Raw genomic sequence first — 19,169 nt, forward strand, 5'->3', positions numbered from 1 at the left:
ATCTGCAGCTAACTCTGCCAACTTCGCACGTGAGAACTCATCCTCCTTCTGACCTTGAATGATCCTGGAAATCAGGGCAGGCTGTACCGTGATACTTCCAAGGAAACTCCCATTCTCAATTCCTACTTGCACAAGGTCAAACTCAGATGCAGTCTCCAACATAAGCCACTCCTGAACCATAACAGAAGCAACAATACCCCTGGGCTTTCTACTCAAAGCATCCGCCACCACATTGGCCTTTCCTGGATGATACTCCAAGGTGAAATCATAGTCCTTTATGAGTTCCATCCACCTTCTCTGTCTCATGTTCAACTCCTTCTGAGAGAACAGATACTTCAAACTCTTATGATCCGAAAAGAGTTCGAACTTCTCCCCATACAAGTAATGCCTCCAAATCTTCAAGGCAAACACAACCGCGGCCAACTCCAAATCATGAGTGGGGTAATTACGCTCATGCACCTTCAACTGTCTAGAACCATAAGCGACAACACCGCCATGCTGCATCAATACACATCCCAAACCTTGATGAGACGCATCACTATAGATGACTAAACCGCCACCGCTTGTGGGAATAGTCAATACTGGGGCTGTGGTCAATCTAGCCTTCAACTCATTGAATGCTCGTTCACATTCCTCAGTCCACACAAACTGGACATTCTTCCTTGTCAACTTGGTCAAAGCCGAAGCAATGCTAGAAAATCCCTCAATGAATCTCCGATAATAACCTGCCAAACCCAGAAAACTACGTACCTCAGTAACTGTAGTGGGTTGGCCCCAGTTCATCACTGCTTCCACCTTAGAAGGATCCACAGAGATTCCATCCTTCGAAATTACATGACCAAGGAACTTGACCTCCCTTTGCCAAAATTCGCACTTCTCGAATTTCGCAAACAATTCCTTTTCTCTCAAAAGTTGTAGCACAATCCGCAGATTCTTATCATGGTCCTCCAACGTCTTGGAATAAACCAAAATATCATCCACGAACACTACCACAAACTTATCCAAGTACGGACTGAACATACGGTTCATCAAGTCCATAAAGGCTGCTGGTGCATTGGTTAAACCAAAAGGCATGACAACAAACTCAAAGTGTCCATACCTAGTCCTAAAAGCAGTCTTAGGAACATCATCATCTTTCACCCTCAACTGGTGATATCCGGATCTCAAATCAATCTTCGAGAATACAGCAGCTTCCTTAAGCTGGTCGAACAAGTCATCAATCCTAGGTAAAGGGTACCTATTCTTAATCGTCACCTTGTTCAACTGCCGATAATCCACACACAACCTCAGTGAACCATCCTTCTTCTTCGCAAACACCACAGGTGCACCCCAAGGAGAAGTACTAGGTCTAATGAACCCTTGCTCAAGTAAACCATCAATTTGCTCCTTCAACTCTTTAAGTTCAGTTGGTGCCATCCGAAATGGTGCCATAGACACAGGTGCAGTACCTGGTATCACATCAATAGCAAAATCCACTTCCCTCCTCGGAGGTAATCCTGGTATCTCCTGAAATACATCACTGTACTCGGAAACCACAGAAATCTCTGCCATAACCGCCGTACAACTCACTGACTCCACATGAGCTAAGAATCCTGCCCTTAAAGCAGTATCTGACCTAAGACACCGATAACGAAACACCGGCTGCCCAGGCATATGAAATGACACTACCATTTCAAAGCAATCAATCATAGCATGATTTGGCCTCAGCCAATCAATACCCAAAATGACATCATACTTATGATCTGCTAATACTATCAAGGCCGCGGTAAACTCCTTACCACCAATCACAATTGGACAAGCATCACAAAACTTATCAAGCTCAAGGGAAACACCAAGTGGGGAAATAACACACAAGGATCTAGCAAGAGGCCTAGGAGTTAAACCTAACATATCAACCACAGAACTAGATATGAAAGAGTAGGACGCTCCCGTATCAAATAACACCCTAGCAAAGAAATCAAATAAGGATAAGGTACCTTCCACTCCGGCATTCTGCTGACCAATAGCAAACACCCTAGCATTTCCCAGAGGTAGATGCCTCTGCTGATTCCCTTGTCCCCTACGCTGCTGGGTACAATCCCTTGAGAAGTGCCCCGTCTGGCCACATGTGAAGCATGCCAAGTTCTTAGGTTTCGTGCAATCTCGAGCAACATGGCCCATCTCATTGCAATTGAAACACTTCGGGTTTGCCACTGGCCTATTAGGTGCAACCCTAGCAGGTGCAGCTGCAGCCCTAGCTGGTGCCTGCTGATTAGTCCTCTGTCTTTTCCAGAATCCACCTCGATTCCCAGATGCTTTACTGCTCCCCGCAGTTGCCTTTCCCTTTCTTTGGAAATCCCTCTCAGCCGATTCGTGTTCTTGGAGAGTCAAGTTCTCCTGCTCAATGGCCATAGCCTTAACGAAAATGAGCTCTACTGTTTTCAGTTCCAGAACAGCGACATCGCGCCGGATTGAAGCATTCAGTCCCCACTGAAACTTCATAGCTAAGCTCTCAGCATCCATCTGCCTCACAAAGCGATACAACCTTGAGAACTCAGCTTCATACTCCCTCACACTCTTAGTCCCTTGGACTAACGAGATGAATTCCCTTTCCATCTGCTCCTTCACTGAAGGCGGAAAGTACTTCTTCCTGAATAGTTCCACAAACTCATTCCAGGTCATGGTGGACACGTCCATCACCCTCTGTGTACCATTCCACCAAACCCGTGCATCGCCTTGGAGCATAAATGTGGAAATCTTCCTCTTCTCAATGTCGTCACAGACGACCATCTCGAAGTAGGTCTTCATATTCTCAATCCATTGGTCTGCCAACATGTGATCCGTACCTCCCTGAAATGGAACTCCTCCCAATCTCGAAATCTCCTTTGCCAACTTCGACAAACGAGTAGGATCTACAACATTAGCAACCTCCACCACCGGTGGAACAGGCAACTCAACATTTGATGCCTCCACATCATTCTCAAACATCTCCTCAACAGGAGGAGGAATCCTGCCCCTACCTCGGGCTCTACCTCTGCCTCTGGGTCTACCTCGACCCCTAGCTCTGCCTCCTCGAGGGTCCATCACCTAAGGAGTATAACAACATGTGGTTAATACATGTATAACTCTCAAACACAAGTATAAGTCAACGCTATGACTCGATCAACCACAATGCTACGTCAAAGGATACAATTCCATCCCCTACGTATATCTTGAGTTAGACTAAAGGTCATCATTCCTTAAAAGTCTATAACTCATAGAAGCTACATCTAGCTCCTACACTTCATCTCCTGAGTCAATACTACCCTGACGACTCACATCCTACCGTTCACTACATACCCAATGACTATATCAATACCGAAGAGCATATGATGGGGATCCGCTGCAGACGGGCCATCACTCGAGGAGTATTGATTGTGTCACCAAATATGTACCTTACGCTCTGATACCAATCTGTCACGCCCCTGATTTTTACAACAATAAAAATCGATATATATAATCCCATAATTATACATGCGTGAATATTCAGTCATCAATACAAATACCTGGAACATCTTTCCCTTAAAACAAGTACTTACTGATACACTGAATCATCCAAGATAACATACACTCGCTCCACAGAGTTATATATTATACAAATTTACGAATTTAATTGTCATCACAATAAAACGTAAATGCTCCTCAGAGCTTACTGCATAGCGGAAGTCATATATTGGCAAAGCCAACAAAAATTGCTTCCTACCCGTTCTGCTGCCAACAAGCTCCTTCAGCTTCAGCCACGATTTTCCTGACCTGCAGGATTAGCCCCTACACCATTCACAAATGGTGCACCGGGGTTGCCAAACAACAAACCCGGTAAGCTTCTTCAAGCTCGTATGAGTAACTCATGAACATCAATCAACAACTCACATCAATCTACTTAAGGAAACATGCAGCCATGAATCCTTCTAACATTCAATATCCTTCCCACAGAAAGGACAACATGAGTCACCACTATGACCATGCCTTATTTGCTAACTTAACCATCAAGTAGCAATTCAAGTCTCATCTAGACAATTAAAGAAGAATGCCATCTGAACTCTCCTTTAAGCCGCGAACCTATGAGTCTCAAGCAACCTCGACTGTTACTCCCATAAGCTAACATGGCAGATAAACTAGAACCCTATTGAAATTGTAATCACTCGTCCTAACCAGAACGTGATTACCTATTTCCTGCCTTGATCACCATCTGTGATCTATCACCATCTGTGATCTGTCACCATCTGAGACATATGATTTCAGACTCCGTCTAGTCAGGAAATCAACATCAAGGTCGCCATCTGCAACCTGTCACCATCTGTGACCTATAATCATTAGACCCCATCTGGTCTCAGCTCAACCATTGATCACCATCTGTGACTCATGATCTTCAGACCCCATCTGGTCATGAAGTCAAACATCAAGGTTACCATCTGCAACCTGTTACTATCTATGATCTATCACCATCTGTGACGTAAGATCTTCTTAGACCCTATCTGGTCTTAAGGTCAACGTTAAGTAAGTCGCATCTGACCTAAAAACGTTACAAACACCTAGCTTCGGCTTTCCTAATCCTTGCTCACCATCTGTGACCCTTGGTACAAAGACCAATACATCTAAAATGAGTCACGCTTGACTCAAAATGTAACATTAATGCTCAATACTTTTCAAACAATAGAAACATCTTTTCTATAATATCGTTTCCTGAAAAGTCGCATTTAACAATAATATGAACACCATCATGCATATTATTATTCATCACAATCATTCACAAGGATATATATATATTTCATCTAAATATATATATGTAGTCATTCGCTCAGGAATGCCTACTAATACCAACTATAGTTTGCAGTTAAATGATTAACGCCAAAACAATAATGGTACTTATGTTCATAAAGGTCCTTGTGAGATTTACTCACCTTGAACTCCTGCTGCGTCTTCAATACAGAACCGAACCAAAACTATCACCAACCACTCGTCTGAATACTTCGTCAAGTACCTAATCACATATGGTTCCAACTTAGTAATGATTCATATTTGTTTTAAGTTCGAAACCCCTGTTTTTGAACTAAAAACTCCAAAGTGGTGCCAATCGAGGCAAAACCACATCCGAGACCTCCCAAAGTCTTCGGAATACGTCCACGATCGATGTGACCAAACCACAAGTCGATCGGACGCTCATATCTTCACGGATCGAATAAATTCACCGATATGAAACGGCAAAAATCATAACAAATCCATACGAACTCCAAAATCTGCATATTATATATCGAAACGCTCGTATCGACGAGTAGAAGACATATAATACCAGAAACAGTTCCTTAAGTGGCCGGAACACCGCCGGAACGCCACCACAGACGGTGGTGCACCGCCGCCGGCCAAAAACTCATTATTTCACAAAACTCCCAACATCAAAAAGCTTCATCTAAGCATGCTTGTGAACTTTCATAACTGGATCGAAGTCATAAAACAAGCTTAAGGGATCGAAAACTACCTCACAAGCCGTGAACAGTGATCCAATCCGAGTTGATCGAATTTTCACGTAAACCGGTCGAAACAAACACCAAGGATCGACCAGGGAGCTTGTTCTGAACTCAACCCAAGAAAATCGAAGCCGCGCCGACGTCGGAACTGTGTTTTCCGGTCGGGTCCGAATTCCTCGATCTGCACCGCCTTGAACTGCCACCGAGACGGAGAATCGCCGTAAGAGAACACCAGAGGGACGACCAGAAGGCGGAGGCGATCCTGTCTGTCCAAGTTTCACGGCCGGAGACCGCCGCAGTCGGCCGGAAAAGTCGGGTCGGAACGCCGGGTTCGGGTCGGGTCAGGCGGTTTTCTTCGATACTGAGGGAGCGGACGAGAGAGAAGAGAGAGAGGGTATTATTTCCGTTTCCGGAAATGAGGAAAAATGAAAGTATTTTTCCAATTTTTCCTTTAAATACCAAAATGGAAACTTCTTTCCATGGCCATAACTTCCTCATACGAACTCCGATTTACGCGTTCCGCATGTCCACGAACTCGTATCGACGCGCTCTACAACTTTCGTGAAGGAAGTTTTCCGAGAATCCCAACATATAAAAAGTCAAACTTCACACGACCCCTAAACTGTGAAATTCAATTATTTATACGTACGAAAATCATTCCACTCCACATAAAACCTACGAATAAAGCATAATAACAATTATTCGTACAACTGGTCCATTATTAATTACCAAAATTACATAATGAAAATCCAGGTCATCACACCTTCGACGGGCAAATCCTTCGAATCCCACAACGGAGTCGTTCTCTGAAGTGACTCGCGCCGACTGGCCGCGGCTCTCTTGCTTCGATTCCACAGGCTAAGACGGAAAGGCGTTGGAAGGAGTCGATGCCGGACTGGACGGACTGGAGTCGATGCCGGACTGGACGGAGTTGATGCCGAAGAAGCTGAGGACGTAGATGAAGGAAGGAAGGGAGGAGATGGAGGTCGGGTTTGGGAGGAGATCCAGATTGGGGTGAGTTTAGAATGAAGGGGAGTTCGAGTGAGAAGGAGGTCGCGTGAGAGCTTAGGGTTTTCTGTCTAACATTTGGGATAGGGCTTTAATTTTTTTTTTCTAAGTGTGAAAGTTTTTAGATTTAGTACCCGCTTCTTCAATTCACTTAAAACACTTAGCGCGTTTTGCAAAAATGGGTTCCCGCAAATTTTCAAACAAAACTTTTAACACCGGTCATTTTAAGACCCGATGTTAATGATATACATTTAAATCGGTATTTTCTTAAAACAATGTTAGATTACGTTTTTACATCGTGTGCAAGTCTGACCGATTTAAAACATGCGATGTCTATGAACAGATTTCTAGTAGTGGTCGCCAATGTTATTTGCCACGGCAATTCCCCGTCGCAAGACTATTAGCGACGGCAAACGTTTGCCGTTGCAAGAATTTTGCGACGGAAAAATGCCGTCGCAAATACCAATGGCGACGCCACCAACCGCTACTGAAGTTTTTTGCCGTCGCCAAAAGTCATTTGCAACGGCAAAAATGCCGTCGCAAAAATATTTTTTATGAATAAAAAAAAATTTGACATGCAAATATGCATGCCAATTTTTTTTTATTATTTTTTTTATGAATAAAAACTATACAAAAGGAATGAAGCTTATATAAAAAAAAATGTTACATTTTAATTTTCCTCATGAATGTTACAAAAGGAATGGAGCTTCTACCAAAATTTACAAGATTAAGCTTTACAAGTCAGTTATTTTCCTCTACTTCAAGATAAACTTTGCAGGATCTTCCTTGATCTACTTCACATACCAATTACTCTAGTGTTGTTGCAAGCCTCCTATAACAGAAAGTCAGAAATCTTCAAGCAGTCATTAAAGAAACAAAAAGCTAGAAACTTAATGGGAGATGTACATGACACAGATATTGTTCATACCAGTAAATACAATTAATACTTCACTTGAACTCTTAATTACTTTTTGACATTTTGAGTCAGCAAGTGTGTGAAGTAGTTCACTTAGTCTTTCTTCGACATTAAAGCTAGAGTAGTTGATTTGAAGAATGCTAAATCCATAGTTCCATACTTACCTGGAAATATATGTCTGAAATTCCATTCATTATCATGAAGATCCAGGGTACCTTAAAATGAACTCGGAGATCGCTACCACTGGCTTTTTGCAGGCTGATTTATCATTGCAAAACAATAAAACCATTAGATTTTCATGAACACTCAATAACTAAACCTTATACTAATTTCTTTAAGGCTAAGAAACAAACACGTTAATTAAAACTCATCATAAACCCACATCATATGTAAGTGATCACTATAGAAACTAACCAAAAACCAAAACTCATTATAAACCCACATCAACCGAGCTCACAACTATCTTACCCTTCTTCAAATTAAAACACAAAACCCATTCATGGCAATTGTGGGATTCTGTATCTTGGCATATATATCATATAGTCATTGGATTCATGTTTAGTGTTTATCTAGGATGTGGTTAGTTTAAGAAGTAGGCCGGCCATGGCCAAGTTTACCATTCCGGGAATGCTACTGGAACTATGCTTGCTAGGCCAAAGCCAATGCTTAGAATAAACTGCAATACTTCTGAATTTAATTGAAAACTAGAAGAAAAGAAGAGAAAAGAAATAAGGAATGTTTTATTTCTTTTGACTTCTGCAATACGTTCTACATATAAACAAATATGTAATGAACCTTGACATCCGGACGAATATGATTCAATTCATACGCATACGTCTAAGTTACATGCACTGTAAACAGAATTCCAAGTTACATGCACTGTAAATAGAATTCCAAGTTACATGCATAGGTCTCAAATGACAAACAGGACGTGCTCATAATAGTACCTGTGTCTATAGGTTGATGAAAGAAGAGCTAATAGTATAGTTATCACAACTCCCAATCGTATAAATGCATCAATAGAACATAAGTATTTCATGATAGATATGAATGAACAAACATGTATATTCAAAAAGTAAAAGTGTAAACATCAATTGATCTGTAGAAACGATCATGATAAAGGAGGTATATATTCACCTCTCTTTGATGAGCAACTCCAAATTGGACAGACAAGAGATTCCAAATTCTACACAAAAAAAAAATTAAAAAAATCCAACAATAAGTATTGTATTTATATCATAACAAATGTTATATCATACAACCTAGCTCTGTTATATCATAATCAAGTGTTGCAAGGATACATTCAATCCGAGACTTAAAATTACAACATACCTCATACTTGTAAGGAAATGCTTACTCTATATTTGAGTACATTGGGTCGACGTTCTGATTTCTAAATTGACTTATCATTCTCTTTTATGATTCCATCTCCATCGAAGGAGGCAAAGTAGAAAGCCTGAAAGAAAAAAATGTAGATTGTTTACCTTGGCAACTATAAGATAAATTGAAGGGCCCGACTCTTTTTCCTTCACATCCTCACCTGCATAAAAAACAACATAAATTATTGAAGTTAAATATCTGACTCTCTTAAATAACCAGTTCGATCAAATCAGCTCAATCAGGAAGCGTTATTACTGAAACAAAAAGGTTCCTGAACAGTGTCACAATCCATTAAGGTGGTGTTTGTTTCGTGGGACTATATATTATCCCCCACCTTATTTCCTATAATAGTCTAGGACTCTTCTAACTTGGGATATGCTATGTTAATACCTGACCCATGTTTGGTAATACTTAGGACTAAAGAGCAGAATAGTCAAAATAGTCCTATCCCATGTTTGTTTGTGTATTAGACTAAAAGTTGGTAATTTGTAGAGACATAAACGATTTTATGAGTTTGTGAGAAGAAAAGAAAATTGGAATGAGAAAGCTGAAGACAAATCCTAATCTGAAGACAAATTGGAATGAGAAAGCTGAAGACAAATCCAGAAATTGTATCCCTTATATGACCAGTTACAGTTACTTGGTCAGTGACATGGTCAGTTACTTGACCAGTGACATGGCCAGTTACTTGACCAGTGACATGGTCAGTTACTTGACCAGTTACAGTTACTTAGTCAGTGACATGGTCAGTTACATGACCAGTTACAGTGACATGGTCAGTGACATAGTCAGTCACATGGTCAGTTACGTGACAAGTTACATGACCAGTTACAGTTACTTGACCCAGAATTGATCAACATCCAAAATCAATGAAAACAAACAACCAAAGAAGAAGATAAAAACACAGACGTTGTTAAAAGAAAGAAAAAACCCAGAATTGATCAACATCCAAAATCAATGAAAACAACCAACCAAAGAAGAAGATAAAAACACAGACATTGTTAAAAGAAAAAAAAACCCAATCTTGAAATTGATCAATTCTTAGAAAATCAAGCTACCCAGACACCAATTGTTACAACCCATGGTTGTTGTTTCTCTACAAACCTGCTTAAGTGTTAACAAGAAATCCATATAAGAAAGTTAATATTCAGTCTATTTTAACATACTAAAATTCAAGGACTGACAAAGGTGTGAAAGCCTTTCAAACAGATTGTTTCATAACAAGGTTGCTGCAAATTTGGGAAAATTTCAGAAGACTGGTAGCAAGAAAGAAAAATTCACCAACAACTACTCTTTTCAATGATTTCATGCAAAACTCTCCAGATTTGAAGTAGACATGTAAAGCTACTATTTTGCAAAATTTCAGGTCATTCGCAGTTCAAATGAGTGGTCAAACAAGAATCCAAAGTAACAGAAAATACTGATTTCTGCAGAAATTCTGAAACAGTGCAGTAATTTCAAAATGGCATAAGTATTTCATTTTAACTCCGTTTTTCATGAAACCAAGCTCAAAATGATCATTGAAGAGTCTATTTTAAGCTATCAAAAACCTAGAGTAAAACAAGAAGTATAGGGTTTTCGAAAATCATGGAATAGCCCACTGGTTCAGCTTGGGTGCTGTCTTTGAGGCATAACTTCAAACACATGGTGTGCAGTAATTGAACATTCTAAATAAGCAACAAACAAAATTGAAAAGAAAAATGCTAGAGGGTAAGACATAATCGGAATACTAGTGGGTTCATGAAAGCCATACCTGAAGCAACAAATCGATATCCCCAGGCAAAGTGGGTTCTTGGCCAGGAAAGTAAGGATATTTACCAGCAGCCTAAAAACCCAAAATCCAATCCCAATTTAACTTACCCAAAAAGAAAAGAAAAAATCTACACTAGAAAAAGATTAGAAAACTGAGTTGGGTTACCTTCTGAGGAAAAGCCCAAACATGGAGATGTGAATTTATTACTTTGGTGCTCTGGGCTCCCCTACAGCCATTGTTGCAGCATATAGTCTGAACTGGGTTTTTCATGTGAATCTATGCGAGAATACACTCGACCTAATTCTAATTCATGTGCCACCAAACTGAATTCAGAGGAAGATGAACATAAAAGGTGTTAACCTAAAAGAAGCTACACTTGACGAACGAGAGAGGAGAAAGGTTACCGATTCGCTGCCAAGCCGGGGAGGGCAGGATACGACATGCACTGTGGCCATGGCTTCCTTTGGTCTGTGAGAGAGCCGCCAAGGAGGTAAAGATGGAGGTCGATCTGAGCCATTTGCAAGTATAGATCTAAGATGAGATGACATGAACCCTAAGGCCAGCGAATCATCAACTACATGAATTTCACAACCTGATTTGGGGTTTTTGATTCCGTTCAAATTTGATTCCGCAATGTAAAGGAAAATTGGTGAGATCAGGGTTTGAAGAACTTACCGGAATTGAATCAACGACAGAGATTTTTGGGCGGCGGGAGAGAGAGGGCTCCGCTCTACGTCCCTCTCGAAGTCATCGATCGTATCCGGAGAAAGGAGAAGAGGAGAGAGAGAAGGGGTTTAGAGAGTGAGCGTCACACCGATGGGAACCATTTCCTTAATAAAAATGAAAAATAAAAATAACAAAAGGCAACTAATGCACCTGAAGAAAACTAAAAAAAGCTACGGCAACTATAGCGTAGCAAGAATCGGGACAAATTTAACTACGGCATTAAAGATGCCGTCGCAATTGTATCAGTTTTTATGCCACGGCGTTAATTTGCCGTCGCAAACCAATTTTAATTTTGCGACGCCTTGTTTCCCGTAGCAAATTTATGACCAATGGCGACGGCATTTTTGCGCCGACGCTAACTGCGGTGGCCATTGCAATTTTTTTTTGTAGTGTACGTAGCAAATTTATGACCAATGGCGACGGCATTTTTGCGCCGACGCTAACTGCGGTGGCCATTGCAATTTTTTTTTGTAGTGTACCAAGCCATAGTACAAGCAACAATTACTGGTGCTTGTTTAACATTATCATTCCATAGTTTATCATTTCTGTTCTTCCAAAGCCCCTATAGAATCATCAGCAACTTAAAAAAAAATATCTGATGAGAGACTAGAAGCCTGTTCTAGTAACCATTCCTTGAAAATAAAAGGAGTAATAGGAACCTGAATGGAAAAAGGAGGAGCTGCAAGGATTTTCTATGAAGTAGGACAACCACAAAGCACATGTCCAACACTCTCTAACTGGTGTGAACAAAGCAAACAGCCCATATCACCAGTATAGCCCTTCTTGCTTAAACTCTCTCTTGTTGGTAGAACATTGTGACATGCTCTCCATATACAAATAGAAACCTTCCCGGGGATATTAGCTTTCCATAATGTCTTCCAAAGAGTACTGAAAGGGTCACCAAGAGAGGAAGAAGCAAAGAAATCCCCCATCACCATATTCCTAGCTACAAAATAGGCAGATTTAGTAGAAAACCTGGCTTTCTTTTCAAACTGCCAACTCAGGCGATCTCTCCTATCTCTGCTACTGAGAGGAATACACAAAATGGCATCAACAACTTCCTGAGAAAATAGAGGTTGCAGAACATCCAACCTCCAACTCCTAGTAGCTGCATCAAACAAAGAAGAGACAGACTCAATGTCACAAGCAAACGGTCTGCGCAAGTGATGATGAGAAATGTTTGGAATCCATTGATCATTCCAAACATTGATTGAGGTGCCCGTGCCAACCTGCCAAAGTAAACCAGCCTGAATCACAGTTTTAGCTTCCATAATGCTTTTCCATGCAAAGGAAGGGGAATCCCCCATATCCGCATCCTGAAAAGAACCAGTTGGAAAGTATCTAGCCTTAAGAAATTGAGACAGTAATGAGTTAGGATTAGTGATTAGCCTCCACCCCTGTTTTGTAAGCATAGATAAATTATGGGCATGCAGATTCTTGAAGCCTAGACCTCCTTCACTTTTAGACAGACACATCCTTTCCCAAGACCTCCAGTGAATTTTGAGATTAGAATCTGAACCTCCCCAAAAGAATTGAGCACGAAGTTGATGCAAATCATCACAGAGACTTTTAGGAAGCATATAACAACTCATAACATAAGTTGGAATAACTTGAGCCACAGCCTTAATTAGAATCTCCTTACCAGCGGAACTCAAGATTTTGGTGCGTCAGCTGATCAGCTTCTTTGTCAGTCTTTCCTTTAAGTAAGAGAAAATTGCTATTTTTGATTTCCTAACATGAAGGGGTAGCCCTAGATATCTTCCATGATCCTCAACACATTGCACCCCTAAAATAGAAGCTAAATTACCTTTGACATCAGGATGCACATTCTTACTGAAAACAACACTGCTTTTATCCAAGTTAATTTTTGACCAGAAGCACGCTCGTAAACATTCAGGATGGACTTGAGGGTAGCACATTCTGAAACAGATGCTTCCCCAAATAGAAAATTATCATCTGCAAATAACAAATGATGAACAACTGGGGCCCCAGGACTCATACGCAACCCTTTTAGTGATCCCTGAGAGACTGCATGAGAAAAAAGAGAAGAAAGGCATTCAACACACAAAATGAATAAGTATGGAGAGAGAGGGTCCCCTTGTCTAATTCCTCTGGATGGAGTAATGTAACCTGTAGGTGTACCATGTAAAAGAATAGAATAGCGCACTGTTCTAGTAGAAAATAGAACAGTATCAATCCACTTCTGCGCAAAACCCATCTTAGATAAAATAGTAGTCAGAAAAGTCCACTCCAATCTATCATAAGCTTTACTGATATCTAACTTGAGAGAGAAGAAACCCTCATTCTGATACCTAAGCTTATGCATAAAATGAGAAACCTCAGAGGCAACCAAAGTGTTATCAGATATCAAACGACCTGGAACAAAGGCACTTTGAAGAGGGGAGATGATTCCAGGTAGTAAGACTTTCAATATGTTAGCAAGAACCTTAGAAGCAATTTTATACACCACATTACAAAGAGCAATAGGCCTGAAGTCAGCTGCAATCTTAGGCTCTTTAATTTTTGGAATAAAAGTCAAATGAGTAAAATTGCTCTCAGAATCCAGAATACGTGTGTTTAAAAAAGTTTTCACCGCTAAACACACATCATGCTGAACAATAGCCCAGTGTTTCTGGAAAAAAAGCAGGAGACATACCATCAGGTCCGGGTGATTTTGATGGATGCATCTGAAACAAAGCCTTCTTAATTTCCGCATCTGAATATGCAGCTAATAGAGAAGAATTCATATCATTATCAACACATGGTTGAATCTGTTCAAGAACTACCTACAAAGCTGCAGAATCAGAACCCTCTGAGTGAAAGATATTTTCATAATAATCAACAAAAATTGAAGCTACCTGAGCAGGATCAGTTTGCCATTGCCCTGACAAATCAGTGATACCGACCACCTTATTACGGCTACGTCTGTTAGAAGCGTTCCTGTGGAAAAAAGCTGAATTACGGTCCCCCTCTTTCAACCATAATACTCTAGACCGCTGGCGCCAATAAGCTTCTTCCAAGGATAGAAGTTCATTATACCTAAATTGAAGAGCTTTTTGTTGTTCAAAGTGAGAAGGATCAAACGGAAGTTTCATCAACATATCCATCTTAGATTGCAAAAGAAACATCTCCGTTTTCCTCTGCCGAAAAGTTCCCGCGTCCCATTCCATCAGAAGTTTACCTGTTGAACCAATTTTCAATCCAACCTGCTTCAGAGGTTCACCAACAGAGGGAATTGACCATTCTTTCTTAATAACAGCAGCACATTCTTCATATTGCATCCACATATTCTCGAACCTAAAACGCCTAGACCTTGGCACTCTGACAACTAGTGCAGCAGCTACCTCTACAACAATGGGATTATGATCTGACCTGTTAGGAGGCAGTGAGTCATCTTTAACTTTAATAAATCTCAATATATATTTATGCTAAAACAGAGAACAAATATTTGGCTATATAGCATAGTACAAGAGAAAGAGGCACACAAAATCAAAATTAATTTCAAAGGATTCTTTATTATTCTTCTTCTATATATGCTCACAATTTTACTTTTGCTAATGAAATATGCTGTTTTGAGATTCTAAAAGTTATAAAAAAAGCAAAAACAGTGTTCAACTCCCCAATCTTTTCATAACTGGAGGAATGCTAGCAACTTTCTCCATTTACCTTTCCTTTCTATCTTTCCCACATATTAACTAACACTTGTCCTCTTATTTCACTAAAAACCATGACATTTAATGTTTTACAAATTGAGTATTATATTTTCCGAATATAGCCCTCATTATTGCACAAGCAACTCTTTCTCATTTTCTTATATTTTAATTTAAATCATTCTTCTTCTTCTCGATCAAATAAATAAACAATGCTTATTCTTCTCTGTTTTCTCTCTATGCGAATAGTAGAATCGTCTTCTTCGTCTTCCACCTTTTCCTTTATCTTTGGATCATTTTTTTTTTTTGGTTTAATACCAATTCTTCTTTGATTCAATACCAACCTTCTAGAAACAATTGCATAGCCCAGAGAAGAAATTTTTTTTATAACATCTAGACTAAAAGAAGTTTCCAATGCCCAGATCAAACAAAGCCACCTAAATTCGAATATAATGAAATACCAATTATAAACCTTCTGGTTTCAATTATATAGCCCAAATCAAAGAAGTTTCCCACCCTCTTGACATAGTAAAATACAACAGCACACATTCAGATCTTAGAAACCTTTTTAAAGAAAATATAAAACGCAAAAAATAGAAATAATGATTGAAACCTAGAAGCCTTCATTGTTGTCTCTGCATTCCTTGTTCTCATATCGTGTAGTTTAATTCTAGGTTTTAAACAAAATTGAATCAGTGTTTGAATAATAGGTCATCAATCTCCTTCAATCATAGTGATTTGTTAATTAATAAAATGGTCATCTGAATTGGGGTTTTGTGTTCAACCATGAGAATGAGAGACGAATTCTCTCCCGTTAGAGAGATAGAGAGAGAAGAGACGGAGTGGAGAAAAGAATTTAAGTAGACAGAAGAAAAATTGTAAAGTTATTCATAAGCAATAATGAGGGGTATATTCGGAAAATATAATACTCAATTTGTAAAACATTAAATGTCATGGTTTTGAGTGTAATAAGAGGACAAGTGTCAATTAATATATGGAAAAAGTAAAAAGGGAAGGTAGATAGGGAAGGTTGCTAGCATTGCAATTTCACTGAACTTAAATTTGGCCTGAAGCAACCAAATTTTTACATGACTTCCAACAGCAACGGACCAAGATTGTCCAATAATTCAGCATTTCAGCTGCAATCGACTAATAATCAGGGGCTGGCTTATCTATGTAGTGGGCTACCTGGACTGTGTCCAACTTAAAATTCCACTAATATGATATATAATATATAAATGCTATCATGAGAAACTCTTAGTTTTAGTTCAGTTGACAAAGTAGCTGTGTTTGTTTTCACTTATATAAGATTCGAGTTGCATTCATATCTTCTTTTATTTTTTGGTACAAAAATGGGGTCTTTACCACGGGTCGAACACTGTACCACAGGTGTGATAACTCGGCTGCATAACCAACTGACCAACCTTGCATTTCATGTTCTATTTTTTCTTGGTTAAATTACTTCTTGTGTCAATTTTTTTTTCTTCGTCATTTTCTTGTCATTTCCTTCTTTGGTTACAATATTTTCTTTAGGTGGTTCTAGTTGGATCTCTAAATTTGCTATTTGGACATTCCATACTTAGTACACCTCTAATTTACTTTTTGGAATACTTAAAAGGCTAAGTAGACCTCCTTATTTATACCAAAACACTCTTGAACATAAGAAACAACAATATGTTACTATACTTTTTATCTCTATCTTCAATAAGAGAAGAAGAATGAATCAAAATCATATGATATTGCTCTCTTATGAGTAGGTCTCTCCTCTATCAAAATTAATCAGAGGTTCTCGATCTTGATATGTTGCTAGAATCCTTTTGAATTTGCTAAAAGAAGAAATTTCAAGGGTTTTGGGTTGGAAGATCGAGTAATAACTATATCATAATACACAATGAATTTAATTTAAGGAAATTCCAAATTAGATTGTTTTGAATTTATTTTTGTATTAAATGATGAGTCATGTATAGAAATTATTGTTTTTACTTAATTGTTTTAGGTAAATTTTAAAACTATATGTCAATATAAGGAAATTTCGGAAAAATAAAAAATAAAAAATCAATTTAATTGAATGTTATATTTAGGGAGGTAATTTAAGAAGAGTATTTTTTTTTTTCAGTTTTATCTCTTTCTCCTAATTTGTCTTTTCATATAACTTGACAAAGTATATTAATAATTGAAAAAAGGTAGAGGTCCAAATATCAAATTTGGAGGTCAAACTAGAATAACTTTTCTTTTCTATTTGTGTTTCTTTGAAAAAAAATTCTAAAATGTTTCCTTATTTAGTTCTACACTTCCATTAGTGTTTATTAAAAAAAAAAGTTCTTATTTAATTTTTAGTTTAAAATTTAGAAGTATTATCGATAAAAATAAAATTATACCGACTTAAATTAGCCCACCCTAATTTTCTATCATGGGTCTGCCATGGTTAATAATCATGCAGAAACTATTTATCTTGCAGTCAAATATCACTTTACCGGTCTGAAGTGGATGGGTAGCATTGCTAGAGGTGGAGGCCGGGTGACATTGGCGGAGGTGTGAGTGTAAAGGTAGGAAGAAGTGTGGTCTAGAGAAACAAACACAAAATTAGAAAATTTGGATAAACAAAACAAATATAGTAGAAGTCTAAACAACAAATTGGTAAGTTCAATCATCTCTCTTTGATATAGAGCCTAAGTCGACCTTGAATTGAAAGCGGTACAACTGAGACAGAATTGACAATACACTCCAACTAAAAACTTGCTGACCAGTTTTGCACCCCGCCATCATATATACCAACTTGGAAAAACATTTATGAGTCGATAGGCCTAGACATGATAGATGCAATTAACTCAGACGTGACAAGAATTTGGACTAAATGCTGCTTATTCTCTATATTTTTCCAGCAAAATAGTTCAGTCATTCACTTTCTAATTTCAAAATATTACTTCTTATTCTGTAAAATTTTTCACAATTGGTCAGTTCCGTTAACTCTCCATCCAAATGTATCGTTAACTCATAACATGGCAATCTCTTCCACGCCAACTCAGCTTGGTAGGATCTATTTTAAGGATAAAATTTCTATTATAGCCCTACTTCCTTCCTTTTCAATTCTTGAATTATTTTTTATTTTTTTTTCTTTCTACTTATCTCCCCTTTAAGATAATTGCAAATTCATGAACGAACCCAAAAAAAATTAGAGAGTTTCTATTGAGACCTCCAAATCTTCTCACTTGACCTCACTCTATTATATTTTTTATAAAAAAAAGTTTGACTCACTAACTGAAGCATCGGCTTTTGCGGCTGTTGGGAAGCTAGGTGCTCTACAGCTGGGGGATGACGAGGCTGTTAAGGAGTTTCCTGCACCAGAGGGTGAGATAGAAGGTGACGTGTCACCTTATAGGGCTAGTTTAATTTAATTTCTGTTTGGGTCGCAAATATCAGTGCCTTAGTTGAATCATTTTATGTCTGCTTCGAGGTTCTTGGTTTTTGTTAGAATAAAGGTGCGTGGATTTCTTAAAAGGTGGGTGTGCTCGGGATTTTTTGGGGGTGTTATTCTTCTACAATAGGATTTCAGGAGGTTCTAAGGAACGATTCTTTCTGTCGACCCCATAGGGGTGTTTCGTTTTTGTACTGCTTGCTGAATATTAATGAATGGGCTGACCTATTTTTCATAAAATATATATATATATATATATATTTAGTTAACATTTATAGAGTGATTAAATCATTGAAATGACTAAATTTTTTTTATTTTAAAGATAATAATTTGTTTGCAAATTATATGAATGAGGTTATTTGAGGAAGTTTAGTGAGGTTTAGTGAGTAAATTTAGTATTTGAAAATTTGATAAGAGGTGTAAAAAGCATAGAGGTCAAGTGAATAAATTTAGAGGTTCCAACTATAAAACTCAAAAAATTAAGGTTTATAAAGAAGTGGTCTCTGAATTCGTTTTCTTCTTCGACCGCCTCCGCTGCAACTAAGATCTACCTCCTATCATCCCCTTCATCATGGGCTTGGCCGCCACCGGATCAACAACTGATTTCGATCAATAACAAATTGTTGATCCAAATCTCAATGGCTATTCAAGCTCGGCACCTCAAATTGGGTAAGGCATGCCATTGATGACTTGCGGCGTGGTGGCTATAGAGGCTCTGCTTCCGGTGTAAAATAATTCTATGATGAATGATTTGATGCTTCCCAAAACGATCCCATGCGCTACAGCGATGCAATCGGGACAATGGGCTCACCTACAACGTTATGATATGTACGTCTCT

The 19,169-nt window shown here is 38.7% G+C and overlaps 1 long non-coding RNA gene across 2 annotated transcripts; it reads right to left on the minus strand.

The window, feature by feature from the left end:
* Positions 1–7,579: 7,579 nt before the first annotated feature.
* LOC121051222 lies at positions 7,580–11,017 on the minus strand. Of its 2 annotated transcripts, XR_005805349.1 has the most exons (5): positions 10,945–11,017; positions 10,706–10,766; positions 10,541–10,612; positions 8,545–8,947; positions 7,580–7,665 (listed from the first exon to the last, which is right to left on the minus strand). It is a non-coding gene; the product is annotated as an uncharacterized LOC121051222 (long non-coding RNA). The 2 variants fall into 2 exon arrangements; XR_005805348.1 differs by lacking the exon at positions 10,945–11,017 and having other exon boundaries at positions 10,706–10,792.
* Positions 11,018–19,169: the final 8,152 nt, after the last annotated feature.

This window comes from Rosa chinensis, chromosome 2 (genome assembly GCF_002994745.2).
Source record: "Rosa chinensis cultivar Old Blush chromosome 2, RchiOBHm-V2, whole genome shotgun sequence".
Classification (NCBI taxonomy): domain Eukaryota; kingdom Viridiplantae; phylum Streptophyta; class Magnoliopsida; order Rosales; family Rosaceae; genus Rosa; species Rosa chinensis.